Here is a 12,877-nt window from a genome sequence, read left to right on the forward strand (position 1 = left end):
TTCATTGGTACGCGTGTACGCACCACAACTGCATAGCAGGCGCATTTAGTGCGTTCCATGTATTTTAATACATTTTTCTCACTTTTTCACTGTGCTTACCAAAAAAACGTACTCCAAAAGAGTAGAGCATAATTCTCTTACCTAAAAGTCACAAATACAATTCTTGCAAACAAACACTTGCTCAAGTCTTAGTGCCCGTATAGTGCGATCCAAAAGCATTCCATTCCCTTAGGACACACATGGATATTCTCATGACTCATGAGTTCCTAAGAGGCATTTCATAAAATATATTGTGTTCTTGACATCTCATACTGGCATTTTCTCAATGGTGGAGTATGATTAATTAACCTCTCTAGTCGAGATTAGATAAGCACGGTCCACACCACACGGTATAACATAACAAAGTCTAAGAAGAAGAATATAATGGAATCTCTGTATAAGCAAGAATGTGCAACTGAGATACAACGATGATAGCAGGAAAAACATCACTGAAAATTTAGGCAAGCTAGAGAAGAGACTCAAAAGCTTTAATTATTAAATTTTACACAGATAGATTTTGATGGTGAAAATGGTGAACTTTATATTTATCCAGAGTGATCTCCATCAACCACGAGTCTGGGAGAAAATCTTGCAAGAATCCAGTATGGAGAGAACCAGATTAGTTATTATTGGAATTGAGGTGAGAAATGGTGAAAATTAGAATCTTTTAATTAAAGCTTTTAAATACATCAATCTCCTTCTGAATAGCTCTGGGCCTTTTCTTGAGTTTTCTGGGTAGTTTGACACGGGTAATAACAGTGAAATCAGCTTCAATCTCTTGTCTGGAGAGAGCGATTGAAAACTTTTCCAGTTCCGTCACCAACTCCGCAATCCATGGGCAGGCAGCAGCGGGGTTGGAGTCCTCCTCCTAAGAGGGTTTCTTATAGCCATTGTCCGGCCTTTCCCTTTCTCCTGTGTGCTCGGCCGCTACACGGAAATCAGTCATCAGCTTCTCGATATCATTGTCGTCAGCGACGGGGCATTAATCGTCGGAGAAATTTGCTACCATCGTCCTCCTTGGGGTGATCACCGGAAGAATTGCCGAGCTTCATGCAATGGAGGTGTTTCTGGTGACCCCATTTGAGGCACGAGGGCAATGTGAAGTTGTGAAGCGGCCGAGTTGTCGGATTAGACTCTTCTCTTTCTCTCTCAATTCTCAAAATTTCTAGATAGTATAAACGCAGGGGTCGAAGTTCTCGTTTCTTTGGGTCGAGCGACGGCGGTTTCGAAAAACCAGAGACAGTGCATTGGTGCGCGTTAGTGGGCACCAACACTGTCTAGCATGTGGCGCATTGGGTGCTGCCATATTTTTTAATCCTTATTCTCTCTTGTCACTCAACATTAAAAAAAAAACACAGAACAATAAAAAAAAATTAAATAAGAAAACTACTCAAAAGGGGAGGAGAGAGGGGAAGAGATTTATTACAAAACATTTTTTTTTTTTTGAATTTTCTGCCCAAAAATAAAAGAAAAACCGTTTCTTGAATTTTACGGAAAAACCGTTTCTTGAATTTTACGGAAAAACCGTTTCTTGAATTTTATAGAAAAACCATTTCTTGACATGTCGATAACTTGTAATTCCTTTAATATATTTGCTATGTATAATTCAGCCATGCTTGGCTAAATTCCTTTAGAGATTCTTGGGTAAAAGTGTTTATCAACCTGTGTGTCTGTGCTCAGATTCTTTAATATATTAGTATTTGGGTTTTAAACTTGTGTTGCTATTGTGTTTATTAATGTTGTTACTAGTCGTTCAGGGCCCGGATTACTTGTTTCATTGCTTTGTTAATGTCATAACGGGAGTTAGGCATAATTGAGAGTACACACAATTGCACTTAATTGTTGCACCTTGAGAGATAGCATATATGTTAGGGAGTTTAATTCTTGATTATTGCGCATCGGGAGATGGTAGTAGCTAGGAGTTAATTATGAATGTTTGATATGTTATTGTTGGGTGTTTATATCATGGGAGTGAATAATCACTAGGGTTAGTCTTTTTACATTTATCAGCTTATCAAAAAACTAATTTTACCAAACACTTTTAAAAATAATAAGCTAGTTAACAGCTCTTCAGTTTTTAGCTTATAGCTTATAGCTTTTCAGCTAGGTTTACCAAACATAGCCACAATCTCACAGTGAAAAAGCTAGTTCCCCAGACCCTTTTGTTGATTTATCGGATGTAAGTAATCGTTTATAGTTAATCTTATTATTATTTATTAATAATATTTGATATGATTCTTAATTAAGAATTAATGCAGTTAGGGACACAATGTCAATTGTTCTTGGAAGATTCCATTAGACGTCCAGTGGCATGTGGGACAGCTTACACTGGTGGACATGTTCACGGGCTTGTACTAGATGCAAATCAAGTGAAGGTGAGCGTAGATAAAGTTCTTGATCCAGATGCAAATGTACCAATCCCACCAGTGAGGTTCAGCATATCAACACTTTATAATTTGACCAAAGAAGCTAGTTGAGTTATGTACTCAACCTGATGAGGTATGTACACAGTAAGTATTTTTATTTTAAAATGGTATGTAATTTGCTTCTTTAAAAATAATAATTCTTACTTATATCAAAGACAATGGTTAAAACCATTATTCTCACATTCATAGACGACGGTTTTAAACTGTTGTTTTTTTAACTTGTTTTGATTTTAAGCATAATATAATAAAAACAATTTATCCAAAAACCATAAATACCAAAACATCAATTCATTAGTACAATCATCTTCGATAAGTATGTAAAATATTTCAAAATACCCAAGAATTCATCATCTACTTCAAATACAATGAACAATTTCAATCACCAAATCTAAATGTTCACAAAGTTCTAATCACAAGCATGCCTACTCTATATAAATTGATACACAATTTGTCTATTCGAAACACACTAGATCAATATATGTTTTGTCATAGACAGCTTGTTGAAACTACATGTCGAAAATATATGAATGGTAAATATATAAGTACTCAGCATAACTACAATATGATTATTTTATAAAAATAATTGAAATAATTAAAACATGATATGATGATAAAAAAATCTTACCTGTGCTTGAACAGAAACCACATTGGTTACTTCCGGTTGACGAAGAGTCTATACATGTTAAATAATATTTGTGCATTAACAATTTATTTAGATATATATATATATATATATATATATATATATATATATATATATATATATATATATATATATATATATATATATATATATATATATATATATAGTGAAAGGATCGGGTGCATTTGTTGCTTTCCGTGTGGATGTGCGGTGGATTAAAGTGCGTGAGATTTGTACACAATGTGCGTGAGTGTTGTGCTTAATGTGTTTGAGATTTGTATTTAATGTGCGTGAATATGTAAAATGCAGCAAAAAATATTGATGTCAGCTTTTTCCCCATCCCCAGTAGTCATTTGCCCCTCCCTGATGATGATGATGCGGAGGCGGGCTATAGTGGTTAAGAATTATGAGAATAATACAACAGAAATCCACACTTAGCTACTATGCAAATTTTACTGTGCGTGCGTCATTTATATAAACATTCAACTGCACTGAAGGTAGCTGATAATCCAGAATTCATGACCAAATTGAAGGAAGAAGTAACAAGATGCTTGGGCGTTAATGTGCGTGAGTTTCTGTTCTGCTTCCTTCTGAGCTCGTAACTCTGAAATACTCATGCACATTAAACACAAATCTCACGCACATTAAACACAATACTCAGGCACATTGAGTACAAAACTCACGCATATTAACATGACGCACATTAAGTACAAATCTTAGGCACATTGAGTACAAATCTCACGCACATTAAGTATAAACCTCACGCACATTAATCCACCGCACATCCGCACGGGAAGCAACAAATGCACCTGATCCCTTCCCTATATATATATATATATATATATATATATATATATATATATATAAAATAAACACTTATATATACTTAGTTAAAAATCTTAAATTAACAATTTAAAGGTCCATGTGTTTATAAGTGGCAAATTTTACTTTAGACTATATGCATCCAACCATATAAACTTTATGCATACAAATAATCAACCTAGATTTACTGAATGTCAAATTTCTAAGTAAAGGAATGGATATGTCGAATATAAGTGCAGTGAATATAATGCACCACACATAAGCATTCACACATTATCATATGGCAGCAATGTGACCCCATTTGAGGCAAGAGGGCAATGTGAAATTGTGAAGCGGCCTAGTTGCCGGATTAGGCTCCTCTCTTTCTCTCTCTACATTCGCAGCCATTAGGCTCCTCTCTTTCTCTCCCCAGAGTGAATGTTTTTCCAGGATGAGCGACGGCGGTTACGTTTCGGAAAACCAACGGCGGTTACATTTCGGAAAACTAAAGGTGTAATGAGTAGTTGGATAGTGTTTGTATGAGTAAGAAATTTTTTAATTGAAATTTATTAATTAAAAAACTCACTCGCTCACCTGTGAAAGCGAAAGATTAGAGGAATAGAGGAAGGGGCGGCTTGCAGGCGGCTTGCGTGCGCGGGGGGAGGGGGGGGGTTGCAGAGCGGAGCAATGATAGATGAATTATGGAGATTTCCACAGAGAGGTAATTTAATTGGGATAGAAAAATCACAAGTAAATCTCGGTTCGGTAATGTGTGTCTATATATGGAGGACTGGTTCGGTGGAAGGATTGCAGGTGTTTTGTAGTAGAGTAGAGACTAGAGAAGTGAGGAATGACGTGCGGGTGGGGTGGGATTAGGGGTAGCTATTTCTATTTTGGGTTCTTATTTGATTTATAGCCCTAAAAACAAACAGAGTGAAGGATTTTTTTTGTCAATTTTTCTTTACAAAAATATAAAAATTAAAAAGGCAGTGCGTTACTAGGCACCAAAACTGTCTAGCATGAGCGTGCAACGCACGGGCATGCTAAAGGCATTGTGTGCTGCCATGTATTTTTTTAAAATACTTATTCTCTCTCGTCTACTCAACATTAAAAAAAAACAATAAAAAAATAAATAAAACAAACCAAAACTACCCAAAAGAGGAAGGGAGAGGTGAATAAGCTCATCCACGCGTTACCAAGGCCTTCTATTTCTCAAACGGATTCCTCTTGTTGATTATATTCTATTCCGCATTATATTGAACAATTTTATTAATAGAAATTCTCCTTTTATCCTTAAAAAAACAAAAACAAAAACAAAATTAAATGCAATATTGTATCATTCTTTCTTAATGAGCATGTATCTACCAGAGATCCCACACCTAAGAAGTTCCCAATTTCTTTCATCATAATTCTTGGTCAATTGACTTACCTTCTGTCAAGCTTTGTAAGTATCTCCTACCGTTTTTTAAGAAAAAAATTACTTATATAACACAGAAATGAATCAAACAATTAACATGTACATTATATAACAAGTTACCTGAATCTCTTTTAGCAATAACTTGTTGATACTTCAAAGTGAACTCTAAAAATTCCTTTTCAGATTTAAAGCTGCGTTTTGCATTCTTTCTTTTTGCTTTAGAGGTTTCCTAAAATACCAAATGTGCAAAATAATAAATACAAGTTTTGGTAAATAAATAAAGCCTTTCTACAATACTACATAATAACATCTTTACTATGTTGAAATACTAATATTAATTTCATAAAAAGAAGGAAAATGCCAAAACAATTATAAGAAATATGAAAAGTAAGGACCATCAATCAGCAAGCAGTAAAGCATTAACTAAACTAATTATAATAAGAAGCATGCATTTGATAGAAAATTACACACTACAGATTCTGATACCCATCCCTGTCACCAAACTTGCCCTCGCCATCACCAAATATCCAAAATAGAAATCAAGGCACGCAGGCCATTTACTAAGACTACAATTATCTAAGCTAGGTCCTTGTGTCCATCTAGCGCACTCCGAAGCTACTGATCTGCACCTGAAAAACATGCGGTGTAACAACCGTCAGCGAATAATGTTGGTAACCCACTCCCACGCGTTAAGTACAATATAGATAGATATAAGAAACCATTTTGAGACTGGAATACGTATATAATCCTAAGCAACTCTAGCTTTAAAACCAAGATCAGGACTCGAGACACAAAAATAAACTGAACACTATAAAACCACACAAAGGTACTAGCATGCATCCTAAAATAATAAGACAAGATAATAACATGGCTCAACAGTAACAGACAATGTCAACTATAGGATTCAACAACAATCAATAACAACAAGCAGTCAACAGAGAACACATCCATTATCCAACATTATACCAAGTTCCAACATTTACTCCTCTCCATCCTTATATCAGTTCCAACCTGTACCTCCAAGTCACCCTTATAACGCCTCCCTTATCCCTCCGGAGCACGCATGCTCCCCACCGACATACCACCAACAAAACCACCCACATGGTAGCACTACATTATCATTAGCATGACCCGTGCCTATAGCACTATAATCAAGGGGTCAGTGCCTATAGCACTGACATGGCACCACAGCGCTTATAACTTGATCCATGCCTTTAGCAAGCAAATCAATGGTGGTCTGTGCCTATAGCACAATGACCAAGCACTCTTTGTGCTAACCCGCCAACAAATCTTTTCCACCAATCACATCTCTTTCCTCATCATGGACAAATCAATCATAACAATCAATGCACAGTGATAACAACAACCAACAATCACTCAATCAACAACGATAATCAATTCACAGCAATACAACAATCAACAACAATGACAATAGCACACAACTCTACAAACAGCGCCCGAAACATCACACAAGACATCATAAACACCAAATGGGGCACGGGGAAATGACAAACGGGGCAAAACAGCACAACACACTGCCCGTACCAGTGGGTGGTACGGCAGGTGGTCAACCACCCGCCGGCGGGCGGCACTGTACAAGCAGGTACACGGTGGGTGGTCGTCCACCCGCCGTCCACCTGTTGGTACGGGGGACGGTACCCGGCGGGTGGTCAGGTGGGGGTTTCGTCCCCCCACCGACCCCCCGCTGGTACGATGGTAATCCGGCATTTTTCCCTTTCGGGAATTCATCAGTTAAACTCAAAACCAAGTCCAAGCACATCCCAACACATACCAACAACAACATGGACACGAACGACAAGAATTAAACCAAGAAACACCACAATTATACCCTAAACACGATCCCTAAACATGCCAAGGATCGAGATTAAACACATAACGGTCTAAGAGCATCAAGATCCTCAATATCATCAAGAAGCCTATATGCAAAACCCTAAAAACAAGCTCTAACCTTGAATCAATACCCGAGCATGCTTAAACCCACCCAAGAACACCAAGAACATCACAACAACCAGATTTACAATATAAACCCTAAGGACAAGCTCTAAACATAATTAAATACAGGAACATATCAAGACCACACAGGGCCATCAAGAATATCAAGAATAACAATAATCCATACCACATATTCCTAAAGACAAGCTCTAACAAAGCACAAATACAAAATCATTCATTCAATCATTCAACGGAGCCAATCAATAAAAGATAGCAAGGAAAATAGGTTTTGTAAGACATGGGTTACCTCTTAGCCTTAATTAATCCTCCCTTGGATATCACAGTTCTTTTCCAAGATTTCCTTCCAATTGATTTTCCCTAGGCTCGGTGGTGGGGAATTCCTCTGGCTAGGTTACTTGGGCAATTCGTGTAATAAAGTTATGAGAGGTGAGAGGGTTCTTGCTTCCTAATCCCCTATTTATAGAGTTAGGAAATCCTAATTAGAATCTGAATAGTAGAAGGTCCACTCTCCTTGTTCTTATCTAGCTTAGAGTCTTAAATATATACAAGGGTCCACGATCCATTATGGACCGTACTAATTAATTAAATGAATCATAACCAAATTAAATCCTTTTTAACCATTTGTTGACGGGATTAATTCAATAATGAATCCAGGTTTGAAGGCCGTAACACGGGGTGTTACACCTTGATACCAACTGTAACACCCCTAATTTCAATAAGCTCTGTTCGCTAACACCCCTACCGCTCGTTAAAAAATTATATTACAACTTTATAATTGACATGTAATATGCACGAGGTCATCGCTTTCGTGGAGGACTGCCGCCTGGAGCCATGTCACCGCCTTCAAGAGTAAGGAGCTGGTATTTTGGGTCACGCTCACCCATATTTCTATCCTTAATCCAAACGCCGGTAAAACCACATTCTCGACTGTGGATGGACTCTCTTGCTCCTATCACGTTTTTGCCTTTGATGATGACGCCGCCACCGCCGACCAGAAGAAATGAGTGATTTGGCCGGCGATGTTTTTTTGAAATCAATAAAATAATAGTATATTTTTTTAATTGTAATATTGCGATGTTTCCAACAATATTTCATGTATTTGATTTCAATGTAATTATTAAATTTTATATCAATTTACCTTATGTATGATATTGTATGACAATTTAAAAAAAAAAAAAAAAAATTGTATGACATCTATATATTCTTTACTCTTAATAATTGTAAATTTTGATTAGGCAATTATATTAATAATTACTTATTAAAGCAATTATAATTTATTTTGTACTGTAGACACATTATTTATAATAATTTTGATTTAAGCTATTCAAATTTCTATGTTTTTCATATACAAAGCTATAATTGTAAATTTATAATTGTAATACTTTCGTAATAATATTGAATAAATATTAACTATATGTTTTGATTTAATAATATATTATATTACAAGAATTATATATTCATCTAATATAGTGATAGTTAATACTGGTAAATCATATATAAACATAATATAATATAGGAAAATATTCATTATTAACCATATATAACTTAGGGAATAACTAAACTTATTGAAATTTAATTATTTATAACTTCACCTTTAATATAAATATATAGTTTTAATATCCGAAATTAATAAGATTTTTCTTAATATGGATCTAAATATTTTAAATAATTTTGATTTAATAATATTATACCTTAATTATAAAAATAATACCTAATAATTTTAATATTACATGGCATACAATAATTACCCTAAATAATATTTAATAATTGACAATTTGTATTTGGCAATAAAAATTAATAATTAATTATTAAGTCAATTATAAAATCTTTTGTATTGTGGACACATTATTTTTAATTATTTCAATTTAACAATATTATAACTTATTTATAAAAATTCAAAGTAATACTTTTAGTACTAATGATGTGACTAATGATTATCTTAATTATTAAGGCAAATAATAGGTTATTAGCTTAAAAAATCTTCAAATGTATGAATTATAGTAGCATGAATCAATTAGTAGGACAATTATATTAGGCAATCTAATTAATAATTTATTTTTTAAATTATATCCCATTTTTAATAATGAATATTTTCCTAAAGTATATGCACATATTATGCTTATCAATATAGAATTAAAAGTATATATATATATATATATATATATATATATATATATATATATATATATATATATATATATATATATAAAGCATTGGTGTGCGTTAGTACAGGCCAACACTGTCTGCACTACACGCGCACGCTAAGAGCATTGGATGGTGGGCATGTTTTTTAAATAATTTTTCTTTCTTGAGCACCCGACATATCAAAAACAAAACAAAAAAAAATGAAAACCAAAAAAGAGCTACGACGGTTTCGGAAAACCAAAGACGTAAAGAGTAGTTTTATAGCGTCTGTAATAGTAAGAAAATTATTGATTATAAAACTCACTCACTTGTGAAAGCAAAAGAAGATCCTGGTCGGATCGGGGAAGAGGCAGTTGTCGTCTGCACGGAGCGGAGCAAAAATTGATGAATTTTGGGGATTTCTAGAGAGAGAAAGGAATTTGTAATTTAATTGAGATAGAAAAATTACCGGAAAATGTCTATTATGTGACGTGTGTGATGGATTTAATTAACCCGGGGGGACCCGAATCACTAAATCCGGATAAGAATATGAATAACGAATAAATAATACGAATGATATAGCGAAGGCCGTGAGACCGTAGATTGTATTAAATGCCATAGAATTGGCTATTACCGTAGTATTCTAGGACAAAGTATGTAGGAAATGTAGATCGTAGATAGCATGTCCCTTGTTAGGACAAGGAGGGGGACTTTTATACAAGCTAAGCCCCCAACCGCCTCCCCCTAAAATGGGGGGTAGTTGGATCTGGAGTTGACCGAGCCCGGTCTCGCGACCGGGCCGCGCTGCGGGGGCCAGGCCGAGCTCATCATGGACCTAGGCCGGGCCCAATTGGAGGTCGGCCCGGCCTCCTGGAGAGGCAGGCCCGGCCTCCAACGTGGCCCGTGCGGGGGCCACGTGGCGAGGCCTCGGCCGGGGCGGGTACGTGGCGTCGCCCCGGGACCCGTTCTTGCTTCGCGCCCTCGGGTCGATTCTGGTCGATTCCCAATATATCCGTCATCAGTCCCCCACTCTCCGAGCTGCGAGTAATCGTCAGTGAAGGAGAGTAGATGCTCCGGCCGACCCCCCAAAATGTCGACCCCGAGATGTCCGCGTCCCAGCCTTACAGGTGACGTCAAAGTGCACTTCTTGTGATAATGATGAAAACTCCATCCGGAACACGACTCCTTCATCTGCTAGGACACATACGCACCGCCGCGTCTCTGCCATGTCACTCCGTCACGGCGCCGGCGCGGTGGCGTCGCCGTGACGCTGCCACGGGGGTGGCCTGCAGGCCGCGCCTCCGTGGCCCCTCGGCCGACCTCCCGGGCTCAAGCCACGCCGGGGTCGGTCTCGGCGACGGTCGTCCCCCTCTGCCGAGGTCGTGCCATCCTCCGGCGCCGAGGTCGTGCCAACCCTGGGGTCGGCCGACCTGCCACGCCGAGGTCGGGCCGACCTCGACCAAGGCTCCTCCGTCGGGGTTGGTACGCGAGGTCCGGCCTCGTGCCCCCTTAGGGTGCAATAGCCGCTCCGTCCTGGCTCGTTCAAGCCTAGGCACTCGGGCTCCTCCGTCGGGGTTGGTACGCGAGGTCGGGCCTCGTGCCCCCTTAGGGTGCGATAGCCGCTCCGTCCTGGCTCGTTCAAGCCTGGGCACTCGGGCTCCTCCGTCGGGGTTGGTACGCGAGGTCCGGCCTCGTGCCCCCTTAGGGTACTTCAGCCGCTCGAGCTAACCCTTAGGGTGCGCCTAACCGCTTGGGCCCAGTCCTGTCGGACCAAGCCACCGGCTCCTCCGTCGGGGTTGGTACGCGAGGTTAGACCTCGTGCCCCCTTAGGGTGCGCATTAGCTGCTCGGGCCAAGTCCTTTCGTACTGTGCCACCGGGCTCTTCCGTCGGGGTTGGTACGCGAGGTCGGCCCTCATGCCCCCTTAGGGTGCGTCCTCCGTCGGGGTTGGTACGCGAGGTCGGACCTCGTGCCCCCTTAGGATCCGCGGGGGGAAGTCATGAGTGAGCACTCGTTCCCCCTTTGTCATGATTTTTATTTTTTTTTATTTTTTTTATTTTTTTTTTTTGGAGAACCAAATTCGTAACAAGGGTCCTACTCACAACGTGTTTCGTGACATGAAACTTTATTCCGCTTATTATCGTTCACTAAGACATTATTGGGGGAGGGGAATGGTCCTCCTCCTAGGATAGCAATTCCAAGACCCACCTCTTACGTGGCAGTCCTGGTGTGGACCTGGAGGTCCTTCTGACCAATTTGGCGGCACGCCTTCAAGTAGCAGCTGCGGCTCACCTTTTGGTCCCCTCGGGCGACCCCGACCCCGGTCGCTGTCGGGAATTTGAGGTACAGGTGCTCCATGGAAATCACGCACCTGAGGTCCTCTAGGGCGGGTCGGCTGAGAATGATGTTGTGGGCGCAATTGATTTTGACGATTGAGTCCCCCGTGAACCCGGATAGGGGGGTTCGTACCTGCTCCAGCTGCCCTCTTGAGAGTCCCAGTTGGGTGAATGTGTCGTGGTACATGACGTTGACCGAGCTACCCGTGTCCACGAGCACCCGGTGCACCACCACGTTGTTGATGTCCAGCTTGACCACCAAGGCGTCTCGGTGGGGGAGGGGCCCGTCAGGTAGGTCGGCGTCGGTGAACGTGATGGGCTCCCTCTTTGGTTTCTTCTCGTGGGGTGTTCGTGTGACCTCCCCCACGTACAAGCTTCTCGCCCACCTTTTCCGCTCGGCTGGCGAGTCCCCTCCCTCGGGCCCCCCGAAGATGACTAGATGGCACGTTTCCTCGGGGGCTGGGAGTCCTCTGTCGTCTTCTCCTCCTCCTCGGAGCTGTTGTCGTGGTGGTCCCTCTTACGGGGAGCCGAGGTGGATGGCGCCTGGCCACCCCCCTTCCTCCATACCTTGCCTTGCTTCTGGCCCTGCGCCTGGCCTTGTGCCTGGCCGGGCCTCTTAATGAATTGGCCGAGGTAACCCATTTGGATGAGCTCCTCGATTTGTCTCTTTAAGAGGATGCATTCGTCTGTATCGTGCCCCTTCTGCCGGTGGAACCTGCAGTACTTGTTGGGGTCCCCCCTTGCCGATATCTTCATGCACTCCTCCTTCGGGAATACCACGATTCCCTGGTCCTCCGCGTGCGCCAAGATGGTACCCACAGGTTGTGTCAGCGGGGTGAGATAGCGTGTGGGGTTCAGCCTGGGCCCCTCAGCGTACTCACATCGGTGTGGCTGCGGCGCCTTGCGCTCCTCCTGGGGCGCCTTGTCTTTTCGACCTCTTCCTTCCTCCTATTCCTTCTTCCTCTTCTCGGCAGCCTTGGCGTCAGCGTACCTTGCTGCCTTGTCCATCAGGTCGGTATAGGTCCTGGGGGGGTACCTGATGAGGTCCTGGTGAAAAGCGCCTGACCTCAAGTTGTTTCGGAAAATCACCATGGCCGACTTCCCATCAAAGTCGGCGA

The sequence above is a fragment of the Ipomoea nil genome, unplaced genomic scaffold (genome assembly GCF_001879475.1).
Source record: "Ipomoea nil cultivar Tokyo-kokei standard unplaced genomic scaffold, Asagao_1.1 scaffold3065, whole genome shotgun sequence".
NCBI classification, from domain to species: domain Eukaryota; kingdom Viridiplantae; phylum Streptophyta; class Magnoliopsida; order Solanales; family Convolvulaceae; genus Ipomoea; species Ipomoea nil.